Here is a 20,142-nt window from a genome sequence, read left to right as displayed (position 1 = left end):
AATCAGCTTGTTAAAGGGCAGAGACTGGCAGGACAAGGGGGATGGAGTAAAGCTGGAGGAGGGAAGGGTTAAATTAGATATTAATGGGAAGCTCTTTGCAGAGAGAGTGGTGAGGGGCTGGAACAGGCTGCCCAGAGAGGGGGTGGGTGCCCCATCCCTGGGGGTGTTCAAGGCCAGGTTGGATGGGGCCCTGGGCAACCTTGTGTAGCTCCAGGCCTGGAGGTTGGTGTCCCTGCCTGTGGCAGGGGGTTGGAGCTCTGTGACCCTTGGGGTCCCTTCCAACCCAGACCAGTCTGGGATTCTATGATTCTATGATTGGCATTAAGAAGAACCATCAACAGGAACAACAGATGGAAATATGACAAAATGGGAAGTTTTAATACAAACCCCAAAATATTCTGGAAGCTTTGGAAAGAATTAAAACCCAAGAATGAAGCTGTGGCTGCACCCCTACCTCTGTCAGGTGTACCTTTGCCAGCCAGGGCAATAGTATCACAAATATATCTAAAATTAGCATTTCTCTTAAAGTTCTGGCTGCTGGACACAAATTAAAAGCATCTATTAGCAAATCATCATTTTTTGGCCAGTCTTATGATTTTTGGAGCCTGATGTTTTAATGACTGTGGAATTGTTTCACATCTGGGACTGGAAATACTGCGTGTGCCAGAACACATCTGGGAACTCACACCAACCCCTGAGCACATGGGTGTCAGTGGGTGCTGAGGTGCTGCCAATACACGTGATTTCAGCCAGCACTTGTTTCCCCAATAACCTGAGATGCTGGAGTCCTGTGGATCCCTATGCCTCAGTTTTCATTTCAAATAAAACTCCTTTTCTAATCCTCCCAGTTGCAGAGGAAAAAAGCTGATGGACTGTTTTGAAAGCAGCTGAAGCACCCTGAAAGTAGGAGGCCTATAAACCAAATTAACAAATGTAATATTTAAACAGGATTGGAAGCAGCTTGAGCCATTTCCATGCTATTTTGAAGTCTAACTCTGCTCTGTGCCTAGCTTGGCCATGGTTGGGGTGGGTGCAGGAAAAGGCATCATCTGCCCTACAGTTTAAGTCTGTTTCTGGGTTTTTTTCCTTAAAAAGCCACCTCCAGGCACCTTTTGAAGTGCTCTGCAGGAGTCAGCACCAAGACTGTCCCTGGAAGTGCTGGGGGATTTTAGTTTGGGTAAAGGATGAAATGCAGAGGGGAAAAGGGTTGGGTGGACATCTTCCCTGGTGCTGGGCAGCCCCAAAGGAACACAACAGCACCGAGCAGATCCTCTGGCTTCCCTGAGGCTCCATATCCATGGCCAGCACCTCATGGTCTGCTCTTGTCATCCTCCAAAATCATGCTGGTACAATCAGGGCGAGTGGGCAATAAATGCAGAACTGCAGCTGGACACCCAGCCCTGCCTGAAAATCCCCAGGAGGCAGGATGTAACCAAGACCTGGCTCTGCCTCCTCCACTCCTGCACTGTCACAGGTGGGTCTCACAGCAGGGGCTGGTGTTAAGGCAGTGTTTCCTATTATAAAACACTGTTTTCAGTTACTTACATTTCACTAGACTTTAACCACTGGGCTATTTTCCATCTCAGCCAGCTTCAGAGCTGACTGCCTTTATAGTCACTGGAGAGAAATAGGGGCTTCTAGGGTAAAACATCACCTCATCCTGAGGCGAGCACTGCAGGCAGGACAAAGCTTCCTGGTGTTAACTGTAGAAGGTGCCTACACAACTGTCCCCCCTCAGAGATATCTGGTGTCTGCAGATGATTCAATTATTAATGCCACCCCCAGGTACTGGTTTGGGTTGGATTGCCTGGAGGAGAAAGCTTAAGCCTGAATAGGAGAAACAGTGTTTGTTCTTTGCTTAAAGAATTTGTCCTTGCCTACAGGAGTGTCTGTATCTCAGTGTTGTCACCAATTTTGCTGAGTTATGAGCATCATTTACAGAGATGATGAAGGGCCTGGAGCATCTCCCCTGTGAGGAAAGGCTGAGTGAGCTGGGGCTGTTCAGCCTGGAGAAGAGAAGACTAAGGGGGGACCTGATTAATGTTTATCAGTATCTGAAGGATGGGATGCAGGGGGAAATGGGCAGCCCCTTTTCAGTGTCTGTGGGGACAGGACAAGGGGCAATGGCTGCAAGTTGGAGCACAGGAAGTTCCACAGCAACATGGGGAAGAACTTTTCCCCAGTGAGGGTGAGGGAGCCCTGGGACAGGCTGCCCAGGGGGTGTGGAGTCTCCATCTCTGGAGAGATTCCAGCCCCGTCTGGACGCCGCCCTGTGCAGTATGAGCTGGGGAGCTGCTTTGGCAGGGGGTTGGACCCCAGGAGCTCTCCAGGTCCCTTCCAACCCCTGGGATTCTGGGATTCTGTGATCGTGAAGATTTCAAGTCCCCTATAACTGGAGAGAAGACCCTATGAGCTGCTCCTTCCAAAGGTCTGGGCCATTCTTCTGCAGTGATGGGCTCTCAGCTGGTAACGAGCATCTTGGGGAAATGCCCGAGGCCACAGCAAGCACTTCTCTCTGTCTCTGCCACCCCTTGGGAGCAGAAAGGGGAGCAGCAATGCTATGTGGCAGGAACTAGGTCCCCCAGCACACTAAGACCAAACAGAGGGGATACACCAGGACACATAGCCACCACCCTGGAGAAGACTGCAAAGAACTGGGACCAGTCAGTTCAAGCCCCAGTTTCTCCAAAACCTCATTGCAGCCTTCCAGGGAGCAGAGGAACAGGAGGGGAATCAGCTTGTTAAAGGGCAGAGACTGGCAGGACAAGGGGGATGGAGTGAAGCTGGAGGAGGGAAGGGTTAGATGAGATATTAGGGGGAAGTTCTTTGCAGAGAGAGTGGTGAGGGGCTGGAACAGGCTGCTCAGAGAGGGGGTGGGTGCCCCATCCCTGGGGGTGTTCAAGGCCAGGTTGGATGGGGCCCTGGGCAACCTTGTGTAGCTCCAGGCCTGGAGGTTGGTGTGGCAGGGGGTTGGAGCTCTGTGACCCTTGGGGTCCCTTCCAACCCAGACCAGTCTGGGATTCTATGATTCTATGATAACCATCACTGTGTCAGCCTAGGTACAACCCTCACCCTAAGGTAAAGACAGATGCAGATGTCCGAAACCAGCACATGTCCCCACCCGTGGGTAAGATGCTGGCAATGCTGATCCCCCTGGTCTGAAGGTTGGTTAGTGATGGAAAAGGGAAGACAAGGCTTCTGGAGGCCGGGGTGATGCAGAGGGCTGGGGTTTGGGGTTGGGAAGGTACCTGAGGAGAGCTCTGTACTTCGGCCCAGCGCGGCTAGATGGCACTGTGTACTCTTTCAGGAGTGGCACAGCTTTCGTGCCCAAGAATTTCACATCCCCAGCGTTCCCAGCCACTGCTGGACCTCTCCTCTGAGAGACTGCTCTAAGGATGGCGTGGGCTGTTGGGGGTTTTGGTCACGGCCAGGACACAGGAGATCTTCTCAGCGAGGGAAACTGGCAGAATGTCCTGTTTGGGGGATGCCTTAGCAGAGCCCAGGGCACATCTGAGGCAGGAAAAATATCACCATTTCCAGCCACCTGCAAAGAGCAGGGAGACAGGACTCCAAGGGTCGGGTGAAAAGTGGGCTCATACCCCCATGTCTGGCTGGAAGGGGAGTGAGGGACACCCAAGGGTCCCTAAGAACAGAGCACAGGCTGTCCCAGTACTGTTGTATTGGTACTGGTGTGGGACACGAGGACCTGGATTTGGGGCTGCCAGACCCTGGGAGACCCACCTCAGCTTCATCTGCCCAGTAGCAAATCTGGGCACACCCCAGCTCTGCCCAGGGGAGAGCCTGAAAGGAGCCCACCAGCATCCATTGCAATCCTGGAGGACATTCAGCCACCCAGGCAATGGGCAGAGATTGGAAGAAGAGGGAAAGGGCATTATATATGAGATATATACATGAGAGAAAGAGAGAGAGATGAGATATATATATACATGAGAGAGACAGAGATGGATGAATGGGGGAGTGGATGAGTAGAGTCAGGCAGCAGACAGGAAGATCATGAAGCCCTGACACTCCTTTTTGGTGGCTTGAGATGTATTTCAGGGGGGGTGGGGGGAATGTCAATCTGAGATGAAAACCCAGAAGCAGCCTTTGCAAAAGACAGACACATCTCTCTCCCCTTTTCCCCCAGCTGGTGGGCTCAAGCTGGGATTCTGGAAGCCTCCAGCACGACATGGTCCACCAGCTGGGAGCCCTCCATCCCTCACCCAGCAGTCTGCACAGGAGTCAGGAGAGTTTAGAGTCTCAGAAGCCCAGCTCCCATGTTCTCCTCTTGCTACCAGCTGGTCAGGCGGGCTGCCAAGGGTATGCTGGCAGGAAACCGGGTGGTTTTCCATCAGGATTTCATCCCAGTGACGGATCTCCGGGGAATATTTCCATCCTGATGAATCAGCAGTCTCTGTTGGGAGACGGGCTGCCTGCTGGAGGGGTTAACAGCCAGCCCTCGGAAAGGTGTCCTCACATCAGGCAGGTGTCAGCTAATCCACCCCCCTACCCCCCACCACCCCCCCAAATCCATCCCCCACCGGAGGCCTCTCCCTAATCTGTTACAGTCGGCGTTTGCCCTGGGGCCGCGGATCTGATGTCTCTTCCGAGCAGGGGTGTCAGTATTAACTATTATATCTCTGGATACTCTGGTTAGACATGCAAATGTCCAGCCCCAGATGGAATCTCACGTAACTTTTCAGCTTCAGCAACATCCTGTGGCAAGCTGCTCCTCACAGACACGCTCCTGTTCACCAGCCCCAGGTACCACCTGCTCCTCTCACCACGTTCCTGCGTTATCCCCACCCTCCACACTGACCCCTCTTGCCCTGCAGTGCAGAATTTTGTCCCCAGCCCTTTATTGCAAACGGCTGAGGGGTTTTTTTGGTGGGCTGGGGGATGTGGGTTCCCTCCCCAAGCCTGCCTCAGCCACGCTGCTCTGCTGCTTGAAATGCATCTGCTCACAGCAGAGTCGGTCTGTGTCATAGAACCATAGAATCCCAGACTGGTCTGGGCTGGAAGGGACCCCAAGGGTCACAGAGCTCCAACCCCCTGCCACAGGCAGGGACACCAACCTCCAGGCCTGGAGCTACACAAGGTTGCCCAGGGCCCCATCCAACCTGGCCTTGAACACCCCCAGGGATGGGGCACCCACCCCCTCTCTGGGCAGCCTGTTCCAGCCCCTCACCACTCTCTCTGCAAAGAACTCCCCTCTAATATCTCATCTAACCCTTCCCTCCTCCAGCTTCACTCCATCCCCCTTGTCCTGCCAGTCTCTGCCCTTTAACAAGCTGATTCCCCTCCTGTTCCTCTGCTCCCTTCAGGGACTGGAAGGCTGCAATGAGGTCCCCCCACAGCCTTCTCTTCTCCAGGCTGAACCAGCCCAGCTTCCTCAGCCTCTCTCTGTAGGGGAGCTGCTCCAGCCCTCTGATCATCTCCGTGGCTCCTCTGACCCCTCTCCACCAGTCCTACAGCTTGCATGGAGACCCATCCCATGAGAGTAAGGACTTCACACCAAGCCTCCCTGGGGTCAAAGGCACCTATGGAAGAGGATGGCAAAAGGTAAACAGGTAGCAAAACACACCAGGGCAGGGGCAGGAGGTGGCTTTCTGCTCCTACACTGTGTGAGGCTCTTATTTATCACGTGGGGAGCAGGTGTAGGGATCAAATGGAGACCAAATGGCAGTGGGACAGAAAAACGTTAACAAGACAAAACTCAGCGAGTGCTGCACTGAGCCCTGTAGTGTGATTAATAAAACAAACACGTGGAAAGAAAGGTCTACTTCAACACATGGCCAGAAAGGCAGAGTGTCATGCTATCAGGGCTGTTCTGCCCTCTGAATACCCACCTCTCTGTTTGGCTTCATGTTAAAATACTCCAAACTGCTGCTTTTTTTTTTTTTTCCCTCATTTTTTTTTCCTTTTTTTTTTTAATTTTTATTTTATTTTTACAAATGCTCAAACTTTCCTGCCACAAATTATTCTTGGCTGGGTTACAAGCAGAAAGGCTGTGTATAGCCATTTCTTTAAAAAAAAAAAAATACAAAGAAAAAAAGGGTTTATGAGATATTTCAGTTGCATGTTTTCTTTCTAGCCTAACATACGGTGAAAGTTCAGGGCTTCTCACCTTTTTCCACCCAAAAGCCCCTCCTGAGCTGAAGCTCAACCTCCAACAGCTTTGACATGATCTCACCTTTGCAGACTGTGCACTGGAAAGGTGAAAAGAAAGCACGTTACTACATACCAAGCTGTGTCCATCTCCCTCAGTGGCCACTTGTTTCATCCCAAAAAAAGCCAGCTTGGGCTATTGTAAGGACAGGCTGGCATTGACAACCCCAGCCACAAGGATTTGTAACTCAAGGCTCTGCAGAATTATGGCTTTAGCATAAAAATCATCACTAAACCAGTGATAAACAAGTAACCCTTAGCTGCCTTCTGCTCTCAGGTCGTGGTTTTGAACCATAAAGACTAGAAACTTCTTGGGGCACAGGCTATGAGAGCAGATTTTCAGGCACACAAGGCCACTAAGCTGAGAACTGAAGGAAAACAATGAACATCATCCAGACTCATAAAGAGTCTTGCTGCAAGAATTGGCACCTCCAGAAGCCCAGCACAAATATCCCCACATCATGGGAGTTCATGGGCAGTTTTAGGATAATTAACCCCCAAGCACATTAAGTCCAAGCAAAACTAATTACTTTCAGGGAACAAGAAAGATTGTTTTACAGGAGGTGTTGTTCTTTGGCCTGTCTCTGCTGGAAAATGGCACCAGTTAAATGGGGTCTGGTTTATTAACTGACAGTGCTGCGAGAGGATTTACGGAACAGGACTGTTTGATGGTCTTTTAATTACAGACCTGATGTCCATTACCAGAGCTGACAAGTTGCACATGGTGGACAAGAGAGAAGATCATCTCTGAGCTGGAGACCTTTCACAGCCTGGTCAAGAGTTGGGTCAGGTGGGTTTTTTCTGTATTTCTTCCTCTAGTGAGTCCTAAATCAAGCTTTTCATGTAGGACTTGCTTAAGGGCACAAGCCTAATGACTTCTCACTCAGAGAGGTGGTTCCCATCCCGTTAGAAGTGCTGGGCTGCCCTGGAGAAAAGCAAGAGGCAGATCTCAGTCCACATTTGCAGTCCAGCCTTGCCAACGACCCTCAGTGCTGCCCTGGCACCCCTCATCCCCCACCACACTGAAAGGGTGAAATGAATAGACCACAGCATCCCATGGGCTTGGGGTGAAGTGCCCCAGAAGCCCTGCTGCCTGGTCCTGAGGGGACAGACTGCCTCACACAGCCCCAGAGATGGGGAGGTCTCGCCTTGCTGGAGATTGTTTGTGTAAGTCGTGATGGATCGTGCTCTGATGTCGAGAGTCGAGGTGCAGCAGGAGACTGAGCAACTTAACGCTGAAAATGTTTTAAAGCAAAGGGAACATCAAAAGATCTCCAGGAAACAGCAAACACCCAGAGTTCAGCAATCCCTGAAACAGATCCCCCTCCTCCCATCTCCATGTCTGCAGAAGAGAGACTCCCAAGACAAAGGGTGATCAAGATCAGAGAAGATGGTAAGCTATAAATCAGCCACCTCTCTCTTTTCACCTCCCTCCCTCTGCCCTCCAGGCTCAGGAAACCCTTGGAGCCGCAAGACACGAATTCAAACAGCCAGATGACTCTTCCCATATCCTTCTGGAGGAACTTGCCCCAGCACAGCCCCCCGAGTCTTCCTCCAAATGCTGCCCAGCTCATGGAGATGCTGGGTGGAGAGCACGAGCTATTGTCTCCAGGGCTGCAGATTTTATCTGCCATGCCAGATTTAGTTTCTTCCAGAAAGTCAAATCAGCCTTAAAACCCTCCTACTCATTGTCCAGCACTGAAAAAATGCTTTTCTGTGAATCTGGAAGGTTGAACACAAGGCTAAGAGGCTTCAACCCCAGTGGAGCTCAGCCCTGCACAGCTCCTGAGAAGGCGTCAGACTTGGGGCATGAGGCACACATCTTCCAGGGGTATTTATCCCACAGCACATCAGGAGCTGCTCATGCTGTGGGGCAGCTGCTTGTCCTCCTGATGGCCAGGCAGAGGGGACCTAGCCCTGGGTTTCAACACTGAGATGCATTTCTCACGTGGATAGATTTGGGGTTAGGCATTCCCAGTGGCAGGCGTGCTTCTTGGTAGTGCTGATGCCAAGTTAAGCTCCATCCTCTCCATACCCAGAGCCTCCTCCACATCTAAACATCCCGCTGCAAAGTGGGGTGCAGTATGGAGATGGCATGTCAGGAATAAAATAGGAGTGTGGGGCAGGGTTTGCCCTTCAGAAGGGCCAACGGTGAAGCAGCAACCAGGGAGCGCAGCGTGTCTCCGGTGTAAGGGGATATGGTCCTCAGTGGGTGCTGGCTCTGTTTCAGGGGGGTGGTTTATGAGCACACATGGCATTAGTGCAGTTGCCAGGTTACTGAGCAGGCAAACTATGCTCGGCCTTTCGGGGTGAGATCTCATGCCCACGGGGCTGTGGGTCAGCAGCAGAGAGGTGCCAGTAGCCCCAGTCTGTGTGTCAAGATTCAAGGGGCCTTGAGACAGGAGCAAGAAGGCAAGAAGCAGAAGAAAAGGAAAGGAGGGATGCCTGGGGGGAACGCTGACTGTCACCCTCTCTTAGTCTGGTGTCTGGGGCACCCCTGGCCTGAGCAGATTGACCTTCCCCAGCTTCATCACCAATCCAGCAAAGACAAGGTGCCATGACACACCTTTCTGTCATTTCCATGCTGCGTGGGTCACCTCTCACAAGCACCATCCTCTCCTCCTTGCTTGCCTTCACCCACAGGAAAGCAGGAGCTTTGTCATGCTCCATTTCCTCACTTCCCAGTGACACAGATGGCTCTTGACTTAGACCCTCTTGTCTTTCTGACTCAGGGAGGTTCCTGCCACCTGCTTGGACAGGACCTGGACTTTATGGCCATCATTACTTAACCAGGCAGGACCAAGCTGCCTGTTCCTGTCAGGGACATCTCTCTCCTAAGTCCCATTAGCTTCCCCCTTTCATCACCTGAAATTAACTGCAGGAGAAGCAATAGGCAGAAAAACAGGGTGTGAGTGGACCTTTTTGATGGGACAGTGGCAGATGACACCTAACAAACAGACCTTGGGACGTGCCTGGAGCACACTCTCATGGGGGGCTTTGTGAAGTGACATGAACACCTACACTCCTAACAGGCCACACGACCTTGTGGGGTTCCCCTTCTGACCTGGAAGTGGGGTCTGCATTTATAAATTACTTGCAAGATGGGCTTGGAGGGATTTTGGAGCAAGCCAGGTCCTTCTGCTAAGTGTGCAGTTGTCCCAGTGAGTTGTATGGTGATGTGAGGGCCTTTTGGTTACAGCTTTCAGCTGTGAGGAAGGAGCTGGGGCTCTGCTCTCTGGCCTGTCCCTTGCCAAACAGTGAACCCCTAAAGCTGTGCTGTAAGCAACCAAAGCTGGGGACAGCCAGGAGACATCAGGGGGCACTTCCACCCCTAAAGAATGCACCTTGGGAAAGTGGTAGGCATGGATTGGGACCACCACACCATGGGTAGGTAGCACAGATGCTGGATTGAGACTGGCAACAGCACCCACATAAACTCAGGCTGGGGAAGGGCTCAGCAGGTGCTAAAAGCATGAGCAAAGGGTCTGCATGAACCCTTTGCCTGGGAGAGTCCAGGAGCTTACTGTGGTGTTGGAAAGGTTCAGCGTGGTGTGCATCCCCTTCCACTCCTTAGAGAAGGTCCAGCTGCAGTGGGATTCAAATGCAGAAGAGGGAGGCCTGGCTCATGATAGGGGTGACTGCCATACCCCCATGGTGAGGACCAATATGTCCAGGGCAAGTAGAACAAGTGCCTGAGGTGGGGTTTTTCTCAACATCATCCATGAATGGGAAAGGAGCAAAGGGCATGGCTGGCTTTCTTCCCAGCAGAGCCAGTTCTGGGGGCAGATTGACTGGAGAGCAGGGAAGTGAGGGAGGTGTTGGGGGAAAGGTGAGGGATAAGATGGTTTTGAAAGAGAATCGGTGGGAGCAATGGTCTGCTGAACTGGAATAGGGTCAAGCAGCATATGAATTTGGGGTGGGGAGGGTAGCAAGAAGGATTAAGCCCTGCAAGAAATCTGGAGCAGGGGGCAAAACCTGTGCTGGGGTGGGTCAGCAGGGAAAAGGGTTTGGGACAGGCATGGAAAAGCTGTGGGCAGAGAACATCAAATGTGATGGAGTGATTTGTGGGGGACACGCAGGGCACAAGGGTGTCTGGGGTCAAGAGGGGCACTCGAGTGCAGTGGGGAACAGAGGGGTTTTGGGAGCAGGTGTCCCCTGCCATGGGGCAGGAAAGGGGTCCCAGGGGCTGTTCAGCACTGGGCATGTATGGGGGCAGCTGGAGCAGAGGGCAAATCTCCCAGCCAGGCAGGCTTGGGGCTGGTGCTGCCCCCACACACCCGACTCCTTGGCGGAGGGGGGCTTGGCTGGAGGTGTTTCCCGGGCACCAAGCCACCAGGGCCTCCCCTGGGGGCTGTAACTCCAGCTCGGCCCCCGTCCCGCTGTCAGGCCCTGCGCCCGGAGCTTGTTATTGCAGGTGCAGGGTGGCCCCCCACTGCTGGCCTGTCCCTGTCCCCTCCACTGCACCCTCTCCCCTCCTCATACCAGCCAGTTTGGGGTACAAGAAGCAGTTTGGGGTGCGCAGTGGTGCCCGTGCCCCGTCCTTCTGTGTCCCCCACTCTGTTTGCCCTGCAAGCCCTCTCCCCTCCACCTGGTTTCTGTCTTCCCACCTAGGGCTGTGCCTACCACCCCAAGTGCATCATGCCAAGCTGACAGCATCGATAGGTGTCCAGCCCACAGGGCCACCAGCAAAAGCTTGAGTGGCTTTGGCCAGCAAGGATCATCACCTGCACCATCCCATGGTGATCCACAGGCTGGGAGGAATTACCCATCCCCTCGCTGCAGCATCTGCTCTCACCTGCCTCCCCCCCTGCTTTCCCCCATCTTCCTAGGCTCTGAAGCCCTGACTACCCCCCAGCACCCTCCTCAACTCTATCCACCTCCCCAGTCTCCCTCTGCTGCATTTGGGTGCTGCCTGGCACACCCTTCCCAGGTCCCAGCCTCCCCAAGGTGTAGCCAATGTGCCTCCAAACCCGGTCCCCTCCATGGGGACCCCAAGGAGCTACTGAAATCCAGGGGCTGCCCTGGGGTCTGAAACCCTTCAGCAGCAGTGTCAGAGCTGCAGCCCCCAGTCCTGGGCAGCTGCATGTGGCACAGGCAGGGAGCCTGTGATTTTATTCCCTTTGGAGCAGAGCCAGGCGCTGAGCCCAACACCCCCTCCTGTTAAAAACAGCTCTTTGACATCTTTAATGACCTCAGCTTGGGGAGGCAGCAGCTCCAGAGAGCGAAGGGCCACCAGCTGGCCCTCAGCATCTCATCTGAGCCATGCCGGGTCCTCCCAAGGCTGTCTCACCCCTCTTCCAGCTCTTCTCTGTGGCTTTTGCTCATGAGGATAACCAGGGACCGCTCTCTGCTGCCTCTTATCACGCACCAAGTGTTCTCAAAGCCCTCTACCCTGTGTCCTGCTTTTCCCAGGGCTGGAACTCGGTTCCTCCCCTTCACCTTTCTCCTTGGCCGTCTGCACAGCTCCCCCCTCCCCTCTCCGCTTTGCGGGGGACAGGGGAGAGCAGGAGTGGAGGCAATTATGGGCAAAGCCTGCTAAAGACCTACATTCCCATGCCCTGGCCTTGGCCTTGCCTAAACACCTTGAAACATTCCAGCACCGAGCTCAGAAGGACAAACAGTCCCACGGTGAGTTGGAGCCCTGGGAGCCTGAGCCTCTTGCACTGTGCTGGCAGCTCCGGAGGGTCCCTGCAGGTAGTGCAAGTGCAGGGCTACAAATGTTTGGGAAAAGGGGAATGGCCACAGGGCAGTTTGAAAGTAAATATAGTGAAAATGAGAAAAAAGCCCTCAAAAAGACAAGAGCAGCAGTGGTTTGCATCCGCTGGCCAGGAGCTGGGGCTCCCAGCACGGCTTCGGAACGAAGGTGATGCTCTGGATGTGAGGGGCAGGAGTGGAATGACTCAGAGAGGTTTATGAAGTAGGAAGTTTATGAAGCCCTTAGCAGGGCTCGGTGTCCAGATCTCCTTCAGCTGGGCGGTGAGGAATGGGGTGCAAGCTGATGAGCCAACACATGGCGCGGGAGTGGTGGAAGGTGCTGCAGGGGCTGCAGAAAGCTGGGGGGAGGCAGAAAGGGTTGTGTTTGAATGGGTGCCCAGCGTGCAAACGCTGGACACTCGGCATGCAGAGAGCCAAGAAAGAAAAGGCAGTCATAGTGATCAGGGCTGCCTTCTCTAGCCAGACCCCAGGGATGTCTGTGCAGTGCACTCCGTGCTGGGGTCGCTCAGAAGCTTCCCCTGTGCCTCATGGCTGGAGCAGGGGGGTCAGCTTCATGGAGACAGCTCCCCTCTATTGCTCCCCAGCACCCCCTACAAGATCATAGACACATCAGGGTGATGTTGGTGCTGGTGTCATTGGGTACTAAAGGAAGGACAGAGTTGTAAGGAGAGACAGGTATACCAACCTCCTTTTTTGGTTCTTAGATTTAAGTTGATGTTCTGCATTTACTTTTTTGAGCTCTTCCAATTTCTGTCCTAAAATTACCCTGTGCTGTGGTTAGAAGCCCTGGGGAAGGTCTGACTTGACAGGAGAGATCTGGTCAGCATATGGTCCATCACTGCAAACTACTGCTGGCCTTGTGCTGTCTGGAGCTGCTAAAACAACACTCACAGACTGGGCTTATTTCTCCAACCCTTCTTTCACCCTTTGCCACTTGATTCATGCCTAGGCAGAGATGTAGGAGAAAGAGCATTTGAGTGATATCTGAACCTCTTGGTCAAGGCCCAAAATGAGGCACTGCAAAAAAGCCATGAGCATTTTCAAGGTAGTCCTGAGGTGCTTCCCACACCCTGCTCCAGCAGAACCACTGCATAACATGGCCCACCCTTAACCAGCTCATGGCTGAAGGCAGAAGGTGCCTCAATATTTTGGCCAGAAGCTGCTTGGTGCTGTCATGGTGCAGTGTCCCAGCACTCATGCTCAGTGAAACTGGACCCTGTCCCTGCAGTCAGTTGAGAGTCTAAGGATGGGGCCATTCAACTTCACAGCTGGTTTTTCATTTCCAGGTGCCCATCCCGTCCTGCTTCTGCTCAGGGCTGCAGCTGGCTGCATGGCTTCAGTTACTTACCAGGTTCAGGAGATTCTCTGTTCTCTCCACCAAGTTGCCCTGAGTGACCTGGACTCCCTGCAGTGCTCTGGTCCCATCTTCTTCCCAACTCCCCAGTACTAACTCAGACCCCCTCCCCCATGAGGACCTGGCCTCTTTTACCCACTCCAAAGGCAATGCTCCTACTTGCTGGCTCATCAGGACGTTGGTCCCAACCTGCTTTCTGTGACCTGCTTGACACCACTGGAGACCTTCCCAGGTGTCTGAGGCCCTGATCCATTTTCCCATCACATGGGATGCTTGAGGAAGATGGGTTGATCCTGCTGCCCCTTCAGAGAACCTGGGTTGTGGTGCCACTGGTCACTCCACATACCTGTTGTCACCTTTTCTGCCATATGTAGTTTCATTCACACCAAATCAGTTCACCATGTCAACTCCCATGCCAGGCACCTCCCTGTGCTTGCTTGGCTCAGATCCCTCTGCTGTGACCTTTTTGCTCCAATCCAGAGAGCTTCACGCTCGGTCCTCACTGTGGGCTGTGCTACCATGGCCTTCCTTTGCAGGTAGGCAACAACACTCCTTTGGAGCTGTGGTGGAGCTTGTTCAGCAGCAGGACTATTTCTTTGACAGGCAAAGGATGGCTTAATGCAGGCCACCCAGACCAACACCTTGCCATGCAAGGAGCTGTACACACACAAACAGCTCCATGGCACAGATCATAGAATCATAGAGTCATGGAATGGTCAGGGTTGGAAGGGACCCCAAGGGCTCCCTCAGCCTCTCTTTGTAGAATTTACATTTGGGTCAATGAGCCACCAGCAGATGTAGCCAGAGAAGGTCTCTAGAGCAGAGATGCTGCTTGTGGACACCCCTCAACAGACTGGATGATTTCAAAGTGCTGCTTTGTGGGGTGGGGGGGAAAAGACTTGATATTTTGGGCTTTATTTTTGCCACTGAGCTTCCAAGAAGGAGCAGTCTGGCTGGTCACCACACTTGTCCACCTCTTCTGCCAATCCCTTCAAAACCCCTACCACGGTATTTCAGCTGTCTCTCCTGACCTCCATGTTTCCATATTGGAGGAAGAAAGAGTTTGGAAGGATGAAGGATGGAAGAAAAAGGGCATGAGACACATAAGGGACAGCATGACCTGCCAGGGGCTTTGACGTACACTGTGCCATCAAATCTCTTCTCTGTGGTGTCTGCAGGAAGGCTTTGCCTCTGTTGCAGGTCACCAGGACAGGATTTGCTCTGTGGCCCTTTCCCTCTCACCCTCCTGCCTGGTTTCCCAGTCATCACATTCTTTGCTGTCCCTTGTCTGTATGACCTGTTCCATAACAAGCCCCAGTCTCGCACCGATAACATTCAGTCAAGGTTTTTGGGGCTACAGAGAACGGTCCCAGTGCCTCACCTCCCGTGCCTCAGTCTCCCCTGAAGGCTTCTCCAATCATAGAATCATAGAATCCCAGACTGGTCTGGGTTGGAAGGGACCCCAAGGATCACAGAGTTCCAACCCCCTGCCACAGGCAGGGACACCAACCTCCAGGCCTGGAAGCCCTAGTCCCCAAGCCTCCATCCTTTGCCCTAGTTTGCAGTGGGATTTACAGACCAACTGTTCCTTCCAGCTGAGAGCAGCTGTGTGCTGAGAGGGGACATGTCACTGGCCACGTATCTGCCCTTGTTTTGCAAGGACAGGAAAGTCTCATCCCCAGTCTGCAAACACAGGGAAGAACTGCACACCAGGTGTGAGTGACTCAGCCAGTGGGAACAGGGGAAGTTCAGATGGTGGCAGACTTGGAAAGACAAACATGTCCTAGTTGCTTCTGTAAGGATGTCTCCAGCAGAGTCATACCGGAATCTCAGTGTCCAACAAGCAGAGCTCCCAGCCTCTGCACGTCCTAGAAACCTCAGATCCTGGGTTTGCAGGACCCAGCCTCTGCAGATCCTAGAAACCTCAGATCCTGGGTTTGCAGGACCCAGCCTCTGCAGATCCTAGAAACCACAGATCCTGGGTTTGCAGGACCAGGCTCTGCATGTCTTAGAAACCTCAGATCCTGGGTTTGCAGGACCCAGCCTCTGCATGTCCTAGAAACCTCAGATCCTGGGTTTGCAGGACCAGGCTCTGCATGTCTTAGAAACTTCAGATCCTGGGTTTGCAGGACATGCCCATTGACTCATCCCAAGAGCTTGCAGAGGGCTCAGGCATGTGCCATATCAGAAAGAAATCTCCTGGTGTTGCAAAGAAACATAATCCAATGAGAGGTACTTATCTAGAGCACTGCCAACATCAAGTGGACTCCACACAAGGGGCTGTGTGGACGCCCAGATTCCTGTGGCTCAAGTAAGACAGTGACTTGGAAGAGCAAGACAAGCAGCAAGGCTTTCTAGAGGAGAGAGTTACCAGGAGCTGGGCTGATCCCACCCCACTAATACTACATTAACGTTGTCTAGCTCAGGAGAAATGGGCACTGTACCTTCTACCCCATGGCAGCCCCCTCCAGCTAGCAGCTGTGTGGAAGTGAGGAGAGCTGTGCAGAGGCAGCAGACCCCCCCTCCCTGGGACACTGGGACATGTCAATATTGGTTTCACCATGATTTGGACCCGGACCCAGAAATCTCCAAGTTCCCCATGATGGAGCCAAGGCAGAGGTCCTGGCAGGCAGCCCTCAGCAAGGTGGGTGGCTGGAAGGGTTCAGGCATGTCTCCCTTGGCCCTCTGCCTGCTTCCCATCAGAAATGCAGAAAACCCTCTCCTCGAAACCTTCTCAATTTGGATGAGTCAGCAAAGGTGTTGGCAGGTTTTGTGACTTGCCTGCAAGTGAATGCTGGTTGATTCCTGCCCTCCTCCAGGAGGTCCAGACTGACCTTGGGGCTCTGCTCTCCCCACCAGCACGTTAAATCATGCAGGTACTAGCCCAGTGCCTTATGCCTAGAGGATGGATGGAGCTCTGCAGCAGAAAGTGTAGGGTTAAAAGCTGTTTCATGCTCCCATGTGAGAGATGAAAGCAAGTGCCTCCTGTGACAGGAAGCTGCCTTTATCACCCCGTGCTGATAGCATGGCAGGAGGCAGCCACTGCCCCTTTGCCAGCCTGGGAAAAGAGGGAATTTCATAGCCTTTTGCCCGTGGGAGGTTGTGCTCAGGGGCTGTGCCCTGTGCTGCAGGGCTGAGAGTGCAGCTACCCAGTGCAGAGGGTGGCAGAGACAGGCTGGAGCCACTCAGGGCTTCACAGCGTCAACAGCATCCTTTGTGCAGGCAGTAAGACCACCAGGTTTGGGGTGCAGAGGAGGGCATTTGTGTCAGTGATGCCAGTGGGCAAAGCTGTGCCCACCAGCTCTCTGTGTCTTGTCTGTCCTCCTGTCCCACTCATGCAGCAAAGCCCTGTGTTCTTTACCAGTGGAGGAAACCAGCTCCACCCTTGTGCAAAGGGTGCTGTGGGACAACTGTGCAGAACAGTGCCTGGGCACAAAGTGTCCCTGTTGCTGAGACTCTCCCCTGGACCTCAGCATCTCCTGCACTCCTGTGCTGTCGTGGTGGAGCAGCACTCCTGCCTTCACACAGGGAAAAGCCCTTTTGGACTCTCCATGGGGCACAGCAAGGGAAGGGGCAGAGCATCCCATGTGCCCATGTGCATCTCCTCCTATGATGGCAACCACTCCCCTCTTGGGGTGTACCCCAGCACCCCGACACAACATCCTCATGCCCATGAGCAGCCAGGCCAGAGCCTTGCTTGGTCAGTCCTCCCCCAACAAAATGTTTGGGATCCTCCAAGCACATCTTGGAGTGCTGGGGTACAGACTTGGTGTCCCTCCCTAAACTCATCTGGTTGCAAAGGAGCTTTCTTCTGCTTGGGATTTGATATCCCAGCTTCCCTGGGGTGGCATGGCCAGCAGCTCTCTCCTCCCCAGCTCTCCCCACACAGGTTCCCACGGCGCATCCAGCCCGGGGCTATCTCCCTTCTTCCAGCACCATCTCCTGCCACCCCAGCCTGTCCCGCCCAGCTCCTCAGCACATCCTGGATGATTAAACCTGGCTGGTGTTGCTGTCTTCCTTCCACACCCATCCCCAGGCATACGCCTTATGGGGCCAGTGAGGGCAGCCCAGCTCCCAGGGCTCCTGGGAAGGGTCTGTCATGGGAGATAAGGCCCCTGCGGTGCCACTGTGGTGGCAGGGAGGAGCCCTGCCAGACTGTGCTTTATCCCAAACCAAACAGCCCAGCCAGCTCCAGGGGTTATAAACAGATGCTGAGGCAAGGCTCTGGCTCTGGGAGGGTCTGGGAAGGGGAGAGGATTTGGTATCTGGCTTCCTGGAGAGCCACAACCCTGGGGAATCTGCTGAGCCTCCCACAGCAACACCCCAAATAGCACCGGGAGGAAGCAGCTGCCCCGGGGCGGCTGCAGGGATGGGCACAGGGAGGACAAAGCAGCCAGCTGGATGGCAGGCTGGGTGCTGGAACTGACACAGGGCTGCCCAGAGAAGTAGTGGATGCCCCGTCCCTGGGGGTGTTCAAGGCCAGGTTGGATGGGGCCCTGGGCAACCTTGTGTAGCTCCAGGCCTGGAGGTTGGTGTCCCTGCCTGTGGCAGGGGGTTTGGAACTCTGTGATCCTTGGGGTCCCTTCCAACCCAGACCAGTCTGGGATTCTATGATTCTATGGTGGCCAGGGTGGACATCATGTGCATCACATGGACTGGGCCATGGCTGGAGCTGCCCAGGCAGGACGAGGGTGAGAAGTGAGACCCAAGCCACACTCCTGCCCCTACCTTCGGGCTGCTGGTGCAATCCCTTTGCCAGCCATGCCCAGTGGATGTGCAGCCCCAGGGTGCAACAGCAGAGCAAGCAGCAGAGCTTGGCTCCACGCAGGAAACCACAGGCACACAAAGAGATGTCCGTGACTCCACACTCTATGCACAACATCTTGTGCTGTGCAGAAAATAAAAACATCCTTTCCCCTTTATTTTGCCCCCTTGCACAAGAATTCAGAAAAATACAGGAAACTGAAGCAAGGGCTACATTTCAAAGAACCTGAGTTGCCCTTGGGCCCTGCCTGAGGACCTCCACTTTGCTTCTCCAGGCCTCTGCCACCAGGTTGCTGATGCAGTGGATAATTCAGTAATATTTAATTAAAAGTGGGCCAGGTAGTGCAAGGGATTTCTGCTGTGGGCTTATCCCTCTCCCTCCTTCTTCCCAATAAGGAGTGGGGAAAAAAAAGTGGCAGGAATTTGCGTGTCATAAAGAGAGGGTTTTGCTCTATTTTCCACCTAGAAATGTTGGGAAGGTGGAAACGGGACCACCTGGGTGAGTCAAGCTCCTGAATCAAGGATTTAAAAAGGAATAAGGGGATGTTGCATGTTGTGTCTCCACAGCTCAGTGACAAGGAGGGAGAATCTGTCCTTCAAGGCTTCCTTTAGTCAAAATATTAATTAGGCCCCCACAGCTCACAGCAACCTCAGATAAAGCCATCTGGACAAGTCTGGTTCCTTACGAGTACCTTAGGCATCAATACCTTCTGCTCTACAATGTCAGTGTTTTGCTTCCCTTGTCATCATCCAGTCTCCCAGCCTAAACAAGGACCAACATGTGAATGCAAACATCTAGTCAGAGGGGGGGAAACAGCACAAGAGAACGGAGCAGAACCGCAGCTCTCAGACCATCTGGTCCTGCGATAACAGCACAGGGTGGGATGGCAGCCAAGGCTGGTTTGTTCCCTTCACAGGTTGTCTCCTGCTAGTCCTTCACCTAGTTGTCCAGCCTGGGCTCTCCTTCTGCCCTTCCCTTCCAGTCTCGCCCTGGCAATATGGTACCCAGAAAGCACCAGGCTGGGCCTTTCTTTCTGAGGTTTTTTCAGCTCAGGGGGCTGTGATTTTTCCACCTGCATCCATGCCCACACCCTTGTCTTTTATCCTGTTCCCAGATCACATTACAGGCTTGTTCTGTCTCTTCACTTTGCTGTGTTACACCTCTTCCTGCTTCCCAGGTTTCTTCCTCCTCATCACTCCAGTGAGCCCATGCCCTTCTACCAGTATCCAGATGCATTACCAGCCTCTTCACTTCTAAAATACAATTTGCTTGCACTGTCTAGAGGGGAAAAACACTCCTTTGGAGAGTTGAACAGGCAAACATGGCCATGGCACATATCCTTGCAGGCACATTAATGGTGCAGAGGGAGATTCACCATAGCATCCAATTGGATTCAGCATCCCATATGGCTGAAGAAGATGCTGTGAATGCCTGCAGGGTGGCTCTGCTACATCTTGGGGCTACAGCCTGGAGAACAGGCGGGCTGGGGTTCTGTGGAGGAGTTTCATGTGATGGCAGGTCCAGGCTTAGTTCAACATCTTCCTCTTTCACCCTGGATTTTAAGGGTCTGTGTAGCATCCTCAATGCCTGGCCCCTGAGCACCAGGCACCCTTCCCATTCTGCAGCCCTGCTAAAGCTTTGGCATTTCCCCAGCTGCAGAAGATGCCTGTTTTGGAGAAATCATGCTGTAGTGATGCCCTGTTGCTTTGTGCTCAGTGATTCCTAAGTGCTCAGAGATGCCCTTCCTGCATCCTCCTGAGCACAGCAGTGACCAGGGTGTGTTAGCAGCCAGGTACCTACTGTGACTCTCTGCCTACCTGTCTCCTGCTGCAGACAGTGCTGTGGGGAAATGTCTGGCTGCCAGCACGCAGACACATCTCCTCAAGCAACTGCTTCAAGCTCTCTCTAGCTTCAGGAAAGCATCAATTTTCTGATTCACTCTTGGTTTCCCAAGTTCACACAGACAAAAAGGCATCTTGGGGTCCCGGTTCAGTCGCCACACAGGCTGGGGGTACCCATTTACCTATTTTACCCAGACACTGATGCTGGCACCATCTCAGGTGCTCTGTGGTGGGATGCAGCTGCTGATCCAGCCCTCCACACCTCTTCTGTGAGCTGGTAGCACACTTGGCTGCAGGGG

Source organism: Gallinula chloropus, assembly GCF_964237585.1.
Source record: "Gallinula chloropus genome assembly, chromosome: 23".
Lineage (NCBI taxonomy): Eukaryota > Metazoa > Chordata > Aves > Gruiformes > Rallidae > Gallinula > Gallinula chloropus.
This window is presented reverse-complemented; position numbering follows the sequence as displayed.